Here is a 19,010-nt window from a genome sequence, read left to right as displayed (position 1 = left end):
TCATCTGGTGACGAAGAAATATGAAGAACTCGGGCCTCCAGGCCATCTGCTGGCCCCCTCCTCCTCTGGGCATGAGTGCTGCCCATCGAGTCATCCTCGGTTCCCGTGGCACTGGATCTGCCACTATACCTCCCTGAATCCGGAAAATTGGCAGTCGCTCCAAAAAGAAGGATACCAAAATGGATCCATACCCGAACTATTTGTTGCCCCCACGCTTACATTTCGTAAGCTGTCTCTTGATGTTAAGGCTCACAGCTGTGGCCCAGTCAAACAGAGTAGGGTTGAGACACTCGGTTGCCAGCAATAAATGATTCTTGCTGGCCTCATGGGGCGCCTATACCCCCGTTGTCCGTGTAATAGAGAATAGTATCACCCATAGCACTAGGTCTGGAACTGTGACGATATCTACCTTGGCACTGTTCGACCCAAACTGTGCCCCCGGACAAACCCGGTCCATCACCTCCCCCATCTTTTCTCCGGAAGGCCTACTTCCAGTCAAAATGGGTCGTGCACCTCTCCGCGATAACCCAGTGATAAAATAGACATCGGAAATATCCAGCTCCAATGTCTGATCTCGTAAGCGGAATACCTGATCCTCTATGTCCCAAGCATCCACGATAAATCATAGTAGCTCCGGTTGTGCACGCAAATAGGAGGTGAGGAAAAACTTCTTTAAGCCGCAATCCCTCAAAGCATCCATGCAGGCTTCATCCTCTAGTGCCAGAGCATCTATAGCATCATGCTCTCTTTCTCTCCATTCTACAACCATTTTGACGAATCCCTGCAACCATAAAGTCGAAAATACCACCATTAGATCACTGGTGAAACCATAATTCAAGGAAATTTGCGAAATTAACAGTAAAATCCACGGGAAAATTAGTTCGCGTGGGTGGCGCGACTGTTTTCAAAACAGTCACGCCAATGGTGCGCCCCCTTTTGGAAAATAATCCCATTAGCGCGGTCCCGAGTGGGAAACCCGCGCCAATGGCGCAACCCTAAATTTTGCAAATCCCCTTGTAGGGGATCCGTCTGTGGATGGAAAACTGAAAAAACGGAACGAAAATGAAGCTAAGGACAAGACCTCTTACCTGCTCCAGACGGTGGCTCGATTGCTTTCCTGGATTGATCACAATCGACGGTTGAAGTTTGCACCCAAAACCCTCCAATGGTAAACTCACAAGGTGAAAAGTAAAAAGTGAATTTGTTTTTTACCATTTCGCTATTTTATAGCATTTTTTGACCTAAAATGCATTAAAAATATTATTTTTTGGGTAATCAAAATGGGTTTTACGCTGTTTTTGGTATGATGACAGGTGTTGGTGCAACTCCAGCGACGAAACGAGCTCCTTTTTTCTACTTTTTCAGGCTCGGTAAAACATGTGAAAAGGTTACTTTGAGGTCCGCTTTCAGCTCTTTTCTGACCGTTTAAAGACGAAAAGATTGCCGAGTTACTCCTCTTGACTCGTTAAACGTTAATAAGGGGCGGTTGTTTTAAGTTCTTTTTGTCGACTATTAAAACATAAAAAGATTACTGGGTTTTTGTCGTTTCAGACTCGTTAATGGTTACGAAACGACGTGGTTTTGATCACTTTTTTACTTTTTCAGGTCGAAATCACTATTTATGAAAAGTACTCCTCGATCGTAATGGTCGGGCTGTTCTTTCGAGCATTGTTTTATACTTTTTCGGGCTCGAGAGACACAACTTTACGAAAAAGGACACCCTTGGAGTTTCCTTTTCTGCTGTCTTTTTAAACTCTCTAAACATGAAAAGACGCCAAGTTCTTCCTTTGTCAGACTCGTTAAAACCTGATGACATCGGATTCTGTCGAAATGACGCACCACAAGCATATGCTATCCCCATCAAGCTTGTTAAAAATAATTGGGGTACTCGCCAGAAATGGCAGGGGAAAATGGAACCCTAATTATTGTTGTGTCGGCAGTATGTCGCTCTTGAACATGGCACTTGTCTGCTTTCGTGTCTGGGTGGGGATATCTCATCTCATTTTTCACTTGCCTCCATGGATTTGGGTAATCCTGTCTGACCTCTCATCTGCTCATTGCCTCGTCACCATGACCTCTGATCCATTGATGTCAAACACTGCCAATTCCACTATCGTGTTGCCGATATGTTCAAGAGAAGTTGACCTCTACAGAAAAACAACCTCCCTCTGATAGCTCACATAATCCTGATTCACAACATTATCTCTCTGTCTCGTGTCGATGATGTTGGAAACGTTATGGCCCACCTTTGATCAAGGTCACTTCCTGTCGACCTCAGCTCATTATCCAAGAAGCTGATCTAGAGACTCCCTTCCGGTGCCTTGGAGCCTGCATGCCTCAATGGCAGGTTCTTCGTGTTCGACGTGAGGTTTTCATCATTGGCCTCCGATCGAATGATTCTACGGGTGTTCGACGCCAGCTCACTAATTCGCACGTCGTAGATTTTACCTACAGTACCTTGAGGGCCATTGTCATTATTGGTGGTACCTCTCGCGTCTGTTAACAGTTTTCATTATTGACTGGTAATCAGACGATGTTCCTACATGTTCGACTTCAGCTCATATATTCGCATGCTTGAACTTGTACTTTTGTTCGGGTCGAGATGGAGCGCAAGACCCTGGATTTTGTCTATTGTAATCCAGGCGTGATTCTTGTTACATGACTCATTCACTGGATGGCTGCGACCATACCTGAGTCTATTCGTTGATCCTAACCGGATGGCTGCGCCCATACTATGGATCTAGATTATTATGTACTCTCTTATGGATGGCTGCGACCATACCACATATATCATGTACTTGAGCTATCAGTTGTATCTCTCGATGCAGATTCTCGGTGGCAGCTACATGTGTTCTTGTAAAGCATTTCACCCCTCTCTCTCTCGGGCCTCATGCTTTAGGGGGCATCTGTTACACAGTAATTTGTCACCATTGGTCACCGTCCCTATTACCCCTTTCCCATACTTTGGAGGACTCATTCCGGGACCTGTGAGCAGTGACATAACTTAAAAACACTTGCATTATGTTCCCCTAAGAATGGACTTCATGTGCCCTGAAGACACCCCTTGCAAAATATCCCTGAAAAGTGCCCTTTTTCCATTAGCGCGGGTCCACAGTGTACTACCCGCACCAATGAGGGAGATCCTCAAAAGAAGGCGCGCCCATTGGTGCTCTGTCTTAGAGTAACACCCGCGCCAACCGAGTTTGGAAAATATTTTTAACAAACGCGCGCCCGGATGTTTTTTCCCTTCAAGTCATGAAGTCTTTTGAGGATAAAGCTAATCTTCTAGATGTCGAGATTCATCATCTATCCCTTACATCTATCCACAGCGGCTTTTTGGAGATAATGCCAATCCATAATGGGTGTCTTGATGCATTGTATCTTCCTCCCCTTCTCCATCTATAAAAGTCTATCCTCATGCATTTGACAAGCTAGTTTTTGGAGTAGTTGTGATAGTGCTAGTAGCGATAACACTTGTCTTGAGTGATAGTAAGAGTCTTGGAGCATAGGGAGGTTATGCTGCCAGAAGTCTGAGCTGTGTATCCATAATCAAAGAGAGAGAAAGGTCTATTGCAAGACATATGCAGCTGCTCGCTCAGCCAGAGGAGAGATTCAACGTCAGAACTTTGGTTGTATTTTTCTCTGTTGATTATTCATTAATAAACGACTATCGTTATGGTTCCGATCTTATTGTTCATTATGATAATGTTTGATCTATATCTTTTCTGACCGATGTATAATTGTATTTAGTGGATTTTATGCTTGTATTCGCTTCGTTCTTTGCGTGTGCAGGTATCCATTCGCGGAGATCGTGAGGATCGTGACCTGCCGGAGCAAGGGAACGAGAGTATTAACTCGTCTACGACACTAGCGTTGGACTCCAGGTTGGTTCTCATAATCCACTTTCGATTTGCAACTAGGAACTTGCATGGTAGCGTTAATTGATTGTTGCTAGACCCATTTTGGGCTAGTGGGATCGCCTCTGTCTGCAGAGGGGATTTACCTCTCCAACAAGTGGGACTCTTGTGGAACTCACACCACTTTCCTATGTCCTTCTTCAGCTTCGTGGTGTTTTTCTTTTCTTGCGGCTTCGACGGGTTGTCTTGGGTCACCCCGCCTTGGCTTTGTCCTTTGGGCTTTGGATTTGCAGATCCAAAGTCTCGCTTCTTCTGTTTGAACTTTTGCTCGATTTTGATGGCGTATCGGTATGCTGTGTCGAGTGAGGAGATGTTCAAGAACTCCATCTCTTCCTGGATGTATCTGTGTAGGCAGCCGCGGTATTTGAGTACCAAATGCAGCTCAAAATCTTTGATACCCAATTGTGTGCGAAGGGTATGAAAAATGTTTGTGAACTCCGGCACATCTTGGTCTCATCCCTACCGCCGTGTGGTCCATTTGATGTATTTGTCCTCATAGCTTTTTACAGGGTAGTACTGCTCCTTGATGGCATCCCAGAAGTCATTCCAAGTGGGTGCGGCTGAAAACAGTGAGCATGTACTTTCATCCTTCTGTTCGCAGTAGGTTTCCCACCAGTCCTTGACGTGGGGGGCTGCTTTGTGAAGAGCGAAAATAATCTTTTCCCAACTTGAAAATTCATGAACAGAAAAATACCCATCGAGCAGATTTAACCATTTATCTATGGCATCTGCGTCTATTTGACCCTCGAAGATGGGGATTTCAAAATTAACTTGTACCTTAAACAGAGTGCCATTTCCAGAGTAGCTGTTGGAAGCCGATGCGTCGCCTCTAGGTAGCCGCTGAAGGATTTGGGCAAAGTTGTCCATCATCGCGTTCCTTTGTCGCTCGAGGGCTTCTTCGAGCAAGATTTTGATAGGATCTCCTGCCCCCTCATTTTTCTTCTCATCCGCCATGGGAGGTCATCGAGATTTGCAAGGCTGGTCTTGCAAAGGTTCGACCAGTTCCAGACCTAACTCCTTATATCCCGACCTCGTTGGGGACATGCAAAGAAAAATAGAGAAAAAGCAGACCGCTCTGATACCACTGATCCAAATTTAAACAAGAACGCAATAAAATATAGAGATAACCATAAAGATAAATATGCAGCGGAAATAATACTTCATTTCATTACTGTAAAATACTGAAATATGCTTACAAATAGAAATGGAAATAACCCAGCTAGGGCGATGGTAGCTTATCTCTGAGAAGAGATGTGTCGGCTACATGCCTCTGAACTGTTCTCCAAAAACTGTGTTAAAATGAGGCTTGAGGGCCTATTTATTGTTGAGAAATAATGGAAAACCCTTCACATTCCAAAACCTAACCCTAGAAGATGAAACGCCAAATTATGGGCCCCGTTTTTGGGTAAGTTGGTACATCAACTTCCCGGGGTTGCGAATTGGTTGTACTATCTCCGTTTGACGCGCATGATAGCCCGTTGGAAAGATCTATCCAAGGACTATGACAGAAAAGACGATTTTTAGACAGAAAAATTGCTGCCGGTGGATTTCCCAAAAAACGTCGTTTAGGGCCTCAAAACGGCTCCGGAAGTTTAGGACCCGAAAAACTGCTAAAAATAGTAAATTGTGCTATAATTAAGGAAACATAAAAACTGAAAGAGACAGTTGTGGGGGTCCAAATGGGATAGGCGGGTGGCCACCAACATCCACCTGGATCAACAGCCCAAAATATATTGCGCGCTGGCTACCTCTGGCTGTCTTTGTTTAAAGATTGTATCAACACGGTCCGAAAATGCTACAACTGCCAAATTTTTGATCGAAAGATGTGCGCTCCACCTGCTCCTCTCCACCCTATAATTGCCATTGGACCTTTTGCCAAATGGGGTATCGATTTTATTACATGTAACCCTCACTCGGCCGGGCGGCATGCGTATATCATCCTTGCGGTAGATTATTTTACCAAGTGGGCCGAGGCAATGCCTACATTTGAGGCAGATGGCAAGATAGCTGCAATTTTCATGTTCAATCATATAATTGCTAGGTTTGGTGTCCCACAAGCGATTATCACTGATCATGGGCACCATTTTCGAAACGTTATGATGACCGAACTTACAGGCCAACTTGGTTTGCATCACGATAATTCAACTCCTTATTATCCACAAGCTAATGGTCTGGTTGAATCCATCAACAAAGTTTTAGTCATCATGATCCAACGAATCATTGGGATTCATCGGTCGAATTGGCATAACATGCTATTCTCAGCGCTTTGGGCATATCGAACCTCAGTAAAAACATCAACAGGGTTCACTCCTTTCCAACTAGTTTATGGTCTGGAAGCTGTGTTACCCATTGAATGAGAAATCCCGTCATTGCAAATGGCCATCGAGTTACTTCCAGCCACTTCCGAAGAGGAAAAGCGTTTGTTATACTTGGCTCAATTAGATGAAAATCGACGTGATGCTGTATTGGCAATCGAGACTCACGCAAAACGTATGAAAGCTCAGTATGATCGAAATGTGACCCCTCAAAATTTTTCGGAAGGAGATCTATTCATCTAGTCTTAATTTACGATCAAGCTAATGATAAGTTAGGCACTGGAAAATTTGTTCCTATGTGGCAGGGTCCCTATGTTGTCTAGCAAAAGCTAGCAAAAGGGGCCTATGAATTGGTAGACTTTGATGGGGACTCTTTGGTAAACCCAGAAATGGTCTTTACTTGAAGAGGTATTATGCTTAAAGAATGGGTATGGAGATTTTTTATAGTTTTTTCTTTCTAGCTGGTGTGTTTTAGTTTTAAAAAGTGTGCTTAGCTTAGAGAGTGTTTTTCATCATTATTCCTGCTTATCCTGGTTTTACTCTTGATATTGCAGATGTTGATGCCTCTCCCAACATACATTGGTTTCGCTGATGGTGCTTATCGTAATACACGGAATATTTCTTCCGCAGCTTGGGTTATCTATTCACCCTCTAACGAGTTGGTATCTATGCATGGGGTACGCCTCGGTCAAACAATGAACAACATTACCGAGTATAGTGCAGTGATTGAGTTATTATCTGAATCTATTTCATTTGGGATTCGGAGTTTGATAGTGAGGTTAGATTCTGAACTCGTTGTATTACAGCTTAATAGAGTGTATGCCATTAGAAATCCAATGTTATTAAGATTATTTTTGAGAGTGCATCTCTTGGAACGTGAATTTGATTATATTGAATATCAGCATATTCCAAGCTCTTTAAATACATTAGCATATGCAATTGCTTCTCGAATGTTATGTAGACATTTGCAATAATCATACATGTAAATTTAAAACCATTCCATAACATGATTTACAAGATAAGCCGGTAATAGTGATATATATATATATATAGGAGTGTGTCAAAAAATACATCGTCCTTGATCATAGGTTGAAAAACACCTTATGATCGGAAAAAATGATAAGTACAAAAAGCAAAAATGTCATATGTGCCCACTATAGGCGATCATCCTATCATTGGTGATGATCTCGATAAGAAACCACTGCACGGGCCACCTTGCAAAGGAACCTCCTAAAAGGTCTTGGGACCCCAATCACATAGCGCTGAAGTCGACGAGGAATGTCATCTATGGTGGTCTCCGAAATATCTCCTGTCAAGCGCTCTAGATGACCCTCCAACTCGGTCAAAACCTCTGCTGATTCGTCCTATGGGGCTAGCACGTCTGCAACTGGTTGTTTCCTCTCGTAAGGCCAGAGAGCGGCTAGTCGCTGTGGACCCACATCTACATTTGAAACTTTTACTATCAGTTTTGGGACGATGGAAAAATAATAAAAAAAATTAATTAAAATAGGAAAAATGTTGAAAATGATGTTACCTAAGCCATCCCATTGCTCTCCTGGTGGAAGAGCCATGTCTGGGTCACCACGAAAATCTACCCCAGTGTAAGGGAAGTCATGAATAGAAAAAATCTGGTTTTCCAACCATTGGAAATACGCAGGTTTGAATCGAACAACCTCTGTCCCCTCATCCGGATGACGGGCCATAACTGCGACCCATCGCATCAGTTTGGGCTCTCGAGGAAGCCCGGCTCCAACAGTAAGGTGTTGTGGGATCAACATGGGAACCCTCTCTAGACCAAAGCTCACAACCAAAGCCCCATAACCAAAGGTCTTTAGTTGTCCGTTCTTGGCTCTGGTCAGTTGGCCTTTCACATTGGCCAACACAACATCGCACAAGTTGAAGATGGTACCTCGAAAGCAGTCAACTGCCATCCGCATCTAGGATCCGGTGGCAATATGTAATGCGGCACTCCCGCAAAGTCTGGTGACATTAAACACGATCACCATGAGTTCAGGAAGGGATATGGTTTTTATGTCTATCCCTTTATCTCTAGCCTGGCTGTTGCAGAACTCTAGCCGGAGGCTATCGACAGACTGGCCACCTGGTCTAGTCCCAAATAGAGTCAAGTCTTCGCCTCTCTTAGGCAAACCGGTCAAGAAATATATGTCTGCCAGCTCGATTTCGAGCTGGTGGCCACTAATGAAGAAGCATTGGTCTTGTATGCTCCATCTGTCAACCAGCCACTGTAAGAAATCCACCTGGGCCCTCATGCCAGGTATGGCCCAGAATTTGTACAAGCCGCAGGCCTTCAATGCATCGATCGAAGGTTGGTGATTCAACGCAGCTAGATCCACACCCTCATGCTCTCATTCACGCCAATCTAGCATGATGTATTCTCTGCATCAAGTAAAAAGACAAATTAGAATGTTAGAAATTAATTTGTTTGGGCCAAATTTGAGAATTTTTGGGTTAAAAACCCTTGCGGCGGGGAACGCACCCTCTGGGTTAGACACAGTGCGTGGGTCCGCACCTTGCTTACATGGAAGGTGCGTACCCCTGACTTTTTCCCCATTGAGAAAAAGTCGGGGTCCGCGGGCTGGCAGTGTTATGCCTGCGGGCCCCCACGCGCGGGATTTAGGCCTAAAAACCCTCCAAAAAATGAAATAAGAGCCTAAAACAAGAAATGAAATGGTTAAAAATGAAGAGTGGGATGATGTGGATTACCTGGAGAAGACAACATTCGATTCCAACGGTTGGATTTTCCGTAATCTTCACGGGAAGTTTTCTGGACAAAAGCACTATTTTCTCACCCAAAACTCAAACGGTAAAAATGAATTGATGAAAGCCCTTTTTATAAGTTTTTTGAGTAAATAAATTGCAAATTTGTTTATGTTTCACTTTGGAAAGGTATTTTTGCAACATTTTATCCATTTCAAACAGGTATGAGTAATGTTTGCGTTTTGTTCAGGATAATAGATTATTCAAGCGAAATCTATCATTTTCGACGAAAAAAATTTAGAGTCACCTTTAAGCTCTTTTCTGACTCCTAAAACATGAAAATATTGCCGAGTTTTTCTTTTAAACTCGTTAAAACGGAACTAAAATACGGTCCACCTATAGCTCTTTTCTGACCGTAAAAACATGAAAAGATGGCCGGATTTTTGTCGTTTCAAATTCGATATTGGTTATAAAACGATGTGCCGTTGATCGCTTTTTTACCTTTTCGGATCAGCGGCACTAATTATGAAAAGTACTCCTTGGTCGTAAAGATCAAGCAGTTCTCTCAAGTATTATTTTATACTTTTTCGGGCTTGGGAGACACAAATTTACGAAAAAGATCAACCCTGGAGTCTTCTTAAGTTTTTTCAGACTCTGTAAAATTGAAAAACGCTGAGTTTCTCCTATACTGGACTCGTTAAAATTTCACAGTAAAGGACCTGTTCAATTACAAACAGGAACGAACCACTCCTTCTTAGGGTTCAAATTTAAACTAAGTTGGACTCATCTGAAGGATGAGATTATAATCAAGCAAATGTTATCCTTCTTAAGCTTGTCAAAAATAAAGAGGTACTTGCCAGAAATGGTGGGGGAAAAGAGAGAAAAATGAGCCTGTTTGTCATACTTTGTAACCACTCTTGAACACGACATTTTTATTCACCTGGGTTGGGAAATCCTTTGCCTAACAGTTGATCAAACCACATTGAAAGTCTTCAGCCGGTTTCTGGGTATTAACTTTGGGTCAATTGTCACCAAGCCATCTGTCGTGTTGTTATGTATTCAAGAGGTCACTGCCAATAAGCCATTCATCTGCAAAATATCTGTCATCCATCTTGACCATCCCTGAGTCAGTCCTTGCAACTAAATTTATTCAACTTGATCTATGATTTCGTGTTGTGGGCTTGCCTGCGACGGATCGCTTTCTATCGACTTCAGCTCATTATCTAGAAAGATGATCTCGAAATTGTCAGTACCTTGGGATCTACATGCCTCAATGGAGGTTTCTCGCCTTTTACGACAGGTTGCATCATTGACCTTTGATCAAAGGATTCCGTGACATGTTTGACATCAACACATTTATTCACATCTCATGGATTGTACTGGGTACTTTCAGAGCCATTGACATCATTGGTGGTTTCTCTCACACTTGTTAACAGTTTACATCATTGACTGGTAATCAAGTGGTTTCTACCATGTTCGACTTCAACACATTCATTCGCATGGATAGAATCGTACTGTTTTGGGAAGTAGAAATGAAGACCCTGGATCTAGTTTCCATAATCCAGGCTGCGAGGAATTTTGTATTCATTATATAATGGACTATTCATAAACAGATGGTTGCGTCCATACTGTGTCCACATGAGTCTATACTTGTGATGTATTACAAGATCATTCCTATATCAGAGCAGTAGTTAGTTTTCTAAGTTAGTTTTGATCTGAGTATGGGAATGCCTACCTCAGCGATGATATGATCTCATATATATATATCTTGCATTGAATGTTTTTACAGGTTCCAACCGGGCTCTCCACAAGATTATCCTCGAAATGATAAAGTACTTCACTCTTCCTAAATGATAAATGAAATCCTCATCTACTACAGACTTCGCACTTTAGGGGGCAATCTGTTAAACAAAAATATCGTCACCATGATTATTTGCAGTTAGTATGGGTCTATCACCACTTGTACTATCCTCCTAAGCAAGTCTCAAACCTCAGCTCTTCAAGTCGAGCTTTGAAAATGAGAGAAAGACATTGAAAGTCAACAAAGCTCTGGTTCCGCACTTTCTCTCACTATTTCCTGTGGTCCCGCACCTTCTATTTACAAAAACTGCGGACCTGCCCGCTCTGTCCCTAAAGGTGTAGGTGCGGACCCCTGTAAAAGTCAAAAGGGCACAAGTTTATTCTGAAAAACTCACTTTGGGTTAATTCTAGATGATTCTAGAAGGAATTTTGACGTGGATTGGCCGCTCTTAGTTGGTTCATGCATCCCAAAAGAGAAGGAGCTAATCCCTTGATGAGAGGAGCTATCCCTTTGAAGGAGGGCTTTCTCCGTTTGGAGGACCTAGTAACTTCCCTCCATTGCACTATAAATTTAGGCATTGGGCTAGTTGCTAGGGAGGTTAGAAGCTGAACATTTTTTTAGGGTAAATGCTGGTGAAATTAAGACTTCCTAGTTGAGCTTGAGAGGAGAGATCACATACCTTTTTGGCTTCATTGGGAAGAGAGTGAAACTTGTCAAAGTAGAGGAGACTTCTTGCTGGACCCTGGCAGGAGCTTGTACAACGTCAAGGCACAGGTTGTAAAGTTCTTCTTTGATTTGAATTAATACAATCAGATTCATTTTTATCAACAAATTGTCTCATGTCATCTGTTTCATGAATTCCTTGACTTTCATGTTAAATATGTTTTATGATATTGGCTTTTCAGGTGCTATTTAATTTGTTTGCTTGTTTGTGTTTACAGATTCGCGACAAGGGAGCTCACTTGGATCAAAGGAGCGAGGCTTCCACAAACTTGCATTGGACCCAAGGTAGGCCTAAAACACTTGTTTGCCTTTGTTGATAAATGCATATTTAGAGAAAGATAGTTTGTGATTGGTTTGCTTGTCATTAGGTCTTCTTTAGATTCTAGGAAGGTCTATCTTGTCCGCAAGATCGACTCATTCCGTGTGACAGGAGGAGAAACAATTATATGCAAAAAGCTCCAAATGTTTCTTTGGAGTACAAGAGGTGGAATATCTGGGTCATATTGTATCTCATGAAGGTGTTAAGGTAGACCCTAGCAAAATTAAAGCCATTAAGGAATGGAAAATCCCCACATCCATAAAGCATCTGCGAGGATTTCTTGGGTTGACAGGGTATTATCGCAAGTTTGTTAAGAATTGTGGGAGAATAGCAAAACCTCTAACAACATTATTAAAGAAAGATGCATTTTCATGGACTCTAGAAACAACAAAGGCCTTCAAACATCTTAAAGAGGCAATGTGCCAAGCACTGGTCTTAGCTACACCAGACTTCACAAAAAACTTTATTGTGGAATGTGATGCTTCAGGAAATGGAATTGGTGCTGTTTTAATGCACGATGAAAGACCCATTACTTTCGAAAGTCATCTAATCAATGGAAAGTATTTACACAAAGCTATTTATGAGAAGGAAATGTTGGCAATACTGCATGCACTTAATAATTGGTGACCCTACCTAATGGGAAGACACTTCAAGGTAAAAACGGATCATGATAGTCTTAAATACTTTTTAGAACAAAGATTATCCTCTAAAGAGCAACAAAATGGGTCACAAAGATGTTGGGTTATGACTTTGAAATCATCTACAAAAAATGGAAGCAAAATTTTGTGGCAGATGCACTCTCAAGAAAGGACGAGGATGTGGAAGCATTGTTGTGCGCCATTTCTATTATCCAACCAAATTGGATAAATGAAGCAAGGGAGGAATGGAAGAATGATGGAGAAGTATCGGCACTCATTCGAAAGTTACAACAAGATCCCAATACATCTGATACATTTATCTGGAAAAATGATTTGTTATGGTACAAAGATCGTTTATACCTATGTAAGAATTCCCAACTCAAACATAATATTCTTATGGAATTGCACACTTCTCCCTTAGGAGGGCACTCAAGATTTTTAAAAACATACCACAGGGTTAAGAAGGAATTTTTTTGGGTTGGCCTTAAATCAGATATTCAAAAGTTTGTTGCGGAATGTTTGGTTTGCCAACAAAATAAAGTTGAAACAATTAAGACCCCAGGTCTATTACAACCTTTATCCATTCCAAGCCAATGTTGGGAGGAGGTTTTAATGAATTTTATCACAAGTTTACCCAAGTCTGAAGGAAAGAGTGTCATCATGGTGGTAATTGATAGAATTACCGAGTATGCACACTTTTGTTCATTATCACATCCATTTAAAGTTAGTACAGTTGCTACTGCATTTATGGAAATAATTCAAAAGCTACATGGAAACCCAAAGATTATTGTAAGTGACAGAGATCCCATTTTCACTGGAAATTTTTTGATTGAATTATTTTCTTGTCTTTGTACTCAATTAGCTCATAGCTCATCTTATCATCCTCAATCTGGGGGGAAAATTGAGATAGTAAACAATTGTTTGGAAGGATATCTTCGTTGCTTTGTATCTGATAAACAAACACAATGGGTCAAATGGTTGCCTCTGTCTGAATGGTGGTATAACACTTCCTTCCATACTACAGTAAAAATGAACCCATTTATGGCACTTTATGGATATCAGCCACCATCCATCACATCATATTTAAGAGAAAATTCTAAGGTTCAAGCAATGGAACATCGCATCGAGCATCAACAACAATTTCTCCAACTCTTAAAGGATAACCTCGTGTTGGCACAAAATAGAATGAAACAATAGGCAAATCAACATCGTAGCGAAAGAAGTTTTGATGTAGGTGACTGGGTATTCCTACGGCTACAACCATATAAAGAAATGTCCCTCAAGCAAGCTAAGAAGGATAATAAATTATCACCAAAGTATTATGGTCCGTACAAGGTGTTGCAAAAGATTGGTACTATGGCATACAAATTGGATCTTCCTACAACTTCTCGAGTACACCCAGTTTTCCATGTTTCATTTTTAAAGAAGGTTATAGGCAACAAGCTCCCAATTCAAACAATATTTCTAGAACTTGACGAGGAAGGAAAAATTATATTGGAACTAGAAGCAGTTATAGAAACAAGAACTCGATAGCTACAAAATCGATCAATTTCAGAGTATCTCATCAAGTGGAAGAACTTATCCACTGAAGATACCACATGGGAGGATGAGAATTTTATACAGAAGCATCCAAAACTACTCAAGCATTGAGAACAACACTTTTTTGAAGGAGAGGAGCATGTTGGGTCCCTATAATACTAGTGATTCCCCCATTACTATTGTAGTTGTATCCCTTATTAATATTGTTGTGGCCCTATTGTCCCCATATTGTTATTACTGTGCCCCATAGAATCCCTCAATTGCTATTTTTGTTCCTTTATATTATTATTGTTAGGTCGGCCTGGTTATATTGTGACCCCTTATACTCCTATATATAGAGAGGAGGTTTTGTCATTTGAATCATCCAAGAATTTTTCATTTGTGTAATGTAAAGGAGGTTGTCCCCTCGAAGAGGTTGAATTCTAAGGCGTTGATCTATCTTTTCTATATTTTTGTGAGCTGGTTTGATAACAAAAGCTCCCTCCCATAATCCAACTGATGAACTATCCTATATTATAGTAGATGATAGGACTATATAGTGGTTCAATTGATGTAACATTAGATTCTTTATTTTGGACACTCTATTTTGATGGCTCTAACTGCCTCGAAGGTGCAGGTGTTGGGAGAATTCTCATTGACCCGCAAGGGAATTTGATGGCTAGTTGGATGGAGTTTGCATGCACCAACAACACAACAGAATATGAAGACTTGCTGCAGGGCCTGAAGAAAGCCATTGATTTGAAGGTGAAAAATCCTAAAGTCTTTGGTGATTCGCAGATAATCGTGGGCCAGGTAAGGAAGATGATACACTGCAATTCGCCACACCTGGTGAGGTACTAGCATGAGGTATGGGGCCTAATTGACAATTTTGATTCTTTTAATATACATACCTCGGGGGAAAAACGAAGTTGACGATCTGATGACTAGTATGGCTACTAAAATTTTGCCTGATTTTAGATTGAAGAAGAATAAATGTTATGTTGAATTGATTTTCAGACCATCCATGCCTGATAACATCTCAAACTGGGAGGTGTCTGAAGATGACAAGCAAATCCTAGAGTTCTTGCACTGTGAGAAGACATTCAAGAATGCATTCATTAATGAAAAAGAGCACGATAAGCTTATGAGAAAGAGGGAAGATGAGGAAAAGGATTAGTCCAACATGATTCCCACGTTAGTTATCAAGATCGAGCACTTGTATGACTTGCATAGTAAATTAAAGAAGCCAACTAATTGCAAAACACATAGCTCCTCCATGAAGTACGAATTTGTCAACCTTGGGACCAAAGAAGACCCAAAAACTGTTAATTTGGGCTTGGGGTGCTCTCCACAAGAAAAGGGTGCATTTGTCAAGCGATTTAAAGAATACAAGGACGTCTTTGCATGGACATATGGAGACCTAAGAACCTTTGATACAAGCATTATGCTAGAAAAGGAGGCTAAGCCCTACCAACAAAAGCTCCGCAAGATGCATCCAAGCCTAGAACCGTTGGTGAAGAAAGAATTAAACAAGATTCTAGATGCTAAAATCATCTTTTCGGTCAGACACACCCGCTGGGTGGCCAATATTGTGCCAGTAAGGAAGAAAAATGGAGATATCAGGCTGTGTATCGATTTCAGAAACCTAAACAAAGCATCGAAAAAGGATAACTATCCTATCCCCTCTATGGAACACATCCTTCAGTGCATTTCTGAGTTTGAAATGTTGTCCTTATTAGATGGGTTTTCAGGATATAATCAAGTGTTGGTATCTAGTGGGGATCAGCTGAAGACAACCTTCAACACTAAATGGGGCACCTACGCATATCGTAAAATGCCTTTTGGACTTATTTACGCGGGCGGCACATTCCAGAAAGTTATGGACATAGCCTTCTGAGGGTTGATTAACAGATCAATAGTGGTTTACATGGATGACATCACTGTGTATTCATATCATAGAAGGGGTCACATTTATCACCTGAGATAGATTTTCGAAAGATGCAGAAGGTATGGAATATCATTGAATCCCAAGAAGACCATCTTCGCAGTCAAAAAAGGGAAACTACTGGGTCATATCCTCTCTAAAGAAGGGATTGTTATTGATCCTGAAAGAATAGAGACCATTATGAGAATACAACCCCCTGCAAATAAGAAGGCCATGCAATCTTTCTTCGAGAAGATCAATTTCATCATGAAATTTGTCTAAGGTTTCACTGAAATAGTGCATCCCATGTAGCTAATGATGAAGAAAGACGTTGTGTACAAGTGGAGTGATGAAGCCAAGAAAGCATTTTGCCGAATCAAGGAAGCCATTGCTGAAGCTCCTACATTGGTAAGCCTCGATTTCGGCAAGGAATTCTTCTTGTACACTTTTGCTTATGATGTTTCATATGCCGCAATACTCACTTAGAAAAATAAAAAAGGCAACGAAGTCCCTATTTATTATATGAGCTCTAATCTCCAAGGGGTAGAACTCAACTACCCAGACATGGAGAAACAGGGCTATGCAGTATTCAAACATTTATGCCCTTATTTACTAAAGGCCAGGACCAAAGTAATCATCCCCCTTCCTGTTGTAAGAGCCCGCTTCGTGCAGAAGGAAATGGGCGAATGAAGAGGGAACTGGATAACCACCCTTCAAGAATTCGACCTTGAAATAAAGCTGGCATAGATAGTTCATGGGCAAGGACTTTGCAGGCTAGCAACAGAAGCCTTGTCGAATAAAGAAGGGGCATTTGAAGAACCAAAAATGTAGAGCATGCAATATGCACAAATGGAACTCAGGGAGGAGCCCTTATGGATTAACAAAGTTCTGATCTATGAGCGAGAAATGTCAGAAGCCTTTTTGGACCCTGAGTTGTCGTACTACGACATACGCTTCTATCTAGTATGGGGATCATGTCCTGAACACATGGATGCATCACAGAGGAGAGCACTCAGATTGAAATCCAATCAGTATCATTTGGCCAATAATATCTTATACAAAAAAAATTACGATGGAATTTGGCTAAGGTGTTTAGAAAAGGATGATGTCGACCACGTCTTGAAAGAAATGCATGACGGCCTAGCAGGTGGTCACTATGGTAGAGAGACCACTGCTCACAAAATACTAAGGGCCAGATATTATTGGCCCACAGTGTTTAGAGACTCGCATACTTATGCTTGCAAATGCAAGGTGTGTCAGACCGCTACTCACAACAACCGATTACTTCACCAGATGGACCGAAGCCATCCCACTTCAAAAGGTGAATGAAGATGAGGTAATATCATTCATTGAGAAATTCATTATCAACAGGTATGGCATCCCTGACACTCTCATATTTGACAACGCTTCTTACTTTTCATCATTAAAATTAACTGAATTTTCTATTGATAAATCAATCCACATAAGGAATGCGGCAAACTATTACCCCAGGGAAATGGAGTTGCAGAATCCTCAAATAAGAACCTCATATGCATAATTTGTAATTCTGTCGTAGACAACCAGACGAACTAGCACAACACTCTAACAAATGCCCTTTGGGCCGATAGGGTCACCCCAAAAGTGGCCTTAGGAAACTCCCCATACTTCCTCGTCTATAGACAGGAAGCCATCCTACCCTCCAACGTTACCCTTCCCTCTTTACAACTCTCCCAAGCTTCAAGAGGAATCCCCTCTGCCTTACTCCAAGAAAGGATCAGCCAAATGGTGAAGTTGGAGGAATTGAGAGAGAAAGCCAGAAATAAATTCAAAAATCACCAAATGATTGTAAAAATATGGTTTGATCATCATCTAGAAGGAGATAAAGACTTCCAAATAGGAGAGCTAGTCCTGAAATGGGACAAGTTGAGTGAGCCAAAAGGTAAACACACGAAATTCCAACACTTATGGCTGGGCCCATTCCAAGTTGTGGAAAAAATTGGTCAGGGAACTTATAGATTGAAAACTTTGCAGGGAGAAATTGAAAAACTCCTTGTTAATGGCCAACATCTCAAAAGATACTTCCAGTAGACACCACATGGTGGTTACCTCCTGAGTAGGTTAGGATTCATTTTATTTTTGTTGTTAGTTTAGATGTACTTTTGTCTTTTCCTTTTTCTGCAAAGTTTATTTTCTTGTTGTTTTGAATTGCAGTCCTTTTCAACCAAACAATTTCGGTCCTCCCGTCTTGTTTTTCCTTTCTCATATTTGCCCTCATTCACCACCTTCAGCCTTCCCCTTCCTCCTTAATTTGATGATGAGTCTGTTAATCCTAAATCCATCATTACCTTGCAAATCAAACAAATTTTCAAGAAGCCCATGAGAACTGAAAATCAGAAGTGGAATTCAAACCAGAGCCACTCATTGGCCTCTGTTGGGAACCTGGGTAAGATCTGTTGGTAACTTGGATTTCTGGAGCATGTGGGGGCATCTTTATAAAACAAAAAATGTGTAATGACAGCTGGGCTGGCATAGAGGAACGCTGCATTTTAAATAAATCCCACTCAGACCTAGCCTATACTTGCTTGTAAGGTTTTCAGTCATTCTCCATTGGTCCCATCCACCACACTAAGTTTTCCAATACCTATCATCTATAAGTAAACCTCCTTTCATGGGCTAAACTCATTGTCATATACCTGTGGAAAATCCAATTGTGCTCTAGTCCTTGTGCCTGAAACTGGAAGGACTTGTTTAAAAAGAAAATGAAATGTCAGGTCCTTGTGCCAAACTGGAAGGACAGGTTGTTTGGGAAGCCAGTTAGAGTAGGGACTGTTGCTAGGCTCAGAGTACCAGTTGATATAGCAAGCCTAACCTTGCTTAAGTGGTTTAAAAATATGGTAAGATCCATGACTGCACCCCATTCAATCATATGAAAATACAACACTGAAATTCTTATATAAAGTGCAGACAAACATATTTATATCAAGTTGATGAACAATAAAGAGCTGAGATACAAAACTAAACAGGTATGGACAGACCAGTGATGGCCCCAAAAGTATTTTTGAAATTGGGAAATAGGTAAAGGGAGGTCAATAAACCCCATAATACTTCCATTGGAGAATGCTTGTCAAAATCCTATCAGTAAGTAGAAGCTATTTGTC

The sequence above is a fragment of the Pinus tabuliformis genome, chromosome 8 (genome assembly GCF_031772625.1).
Source record: "Pinus tabuliformis cultivar Carrire ecotype Pingquan chromosome 8, CPIR1, whole genome shotgun sequence".
Lineage (NCBI taxonomy): Eukaryota > Viridiplantae > Streptophyta > Pinopsida > Pinales > Pinaceae > Pinus > Pinus tabuliformis.
The sequence above is the reverse complement of the archived record's forward strand: the minus strand, read 5'-3'. Positions refer to the sequence as shown.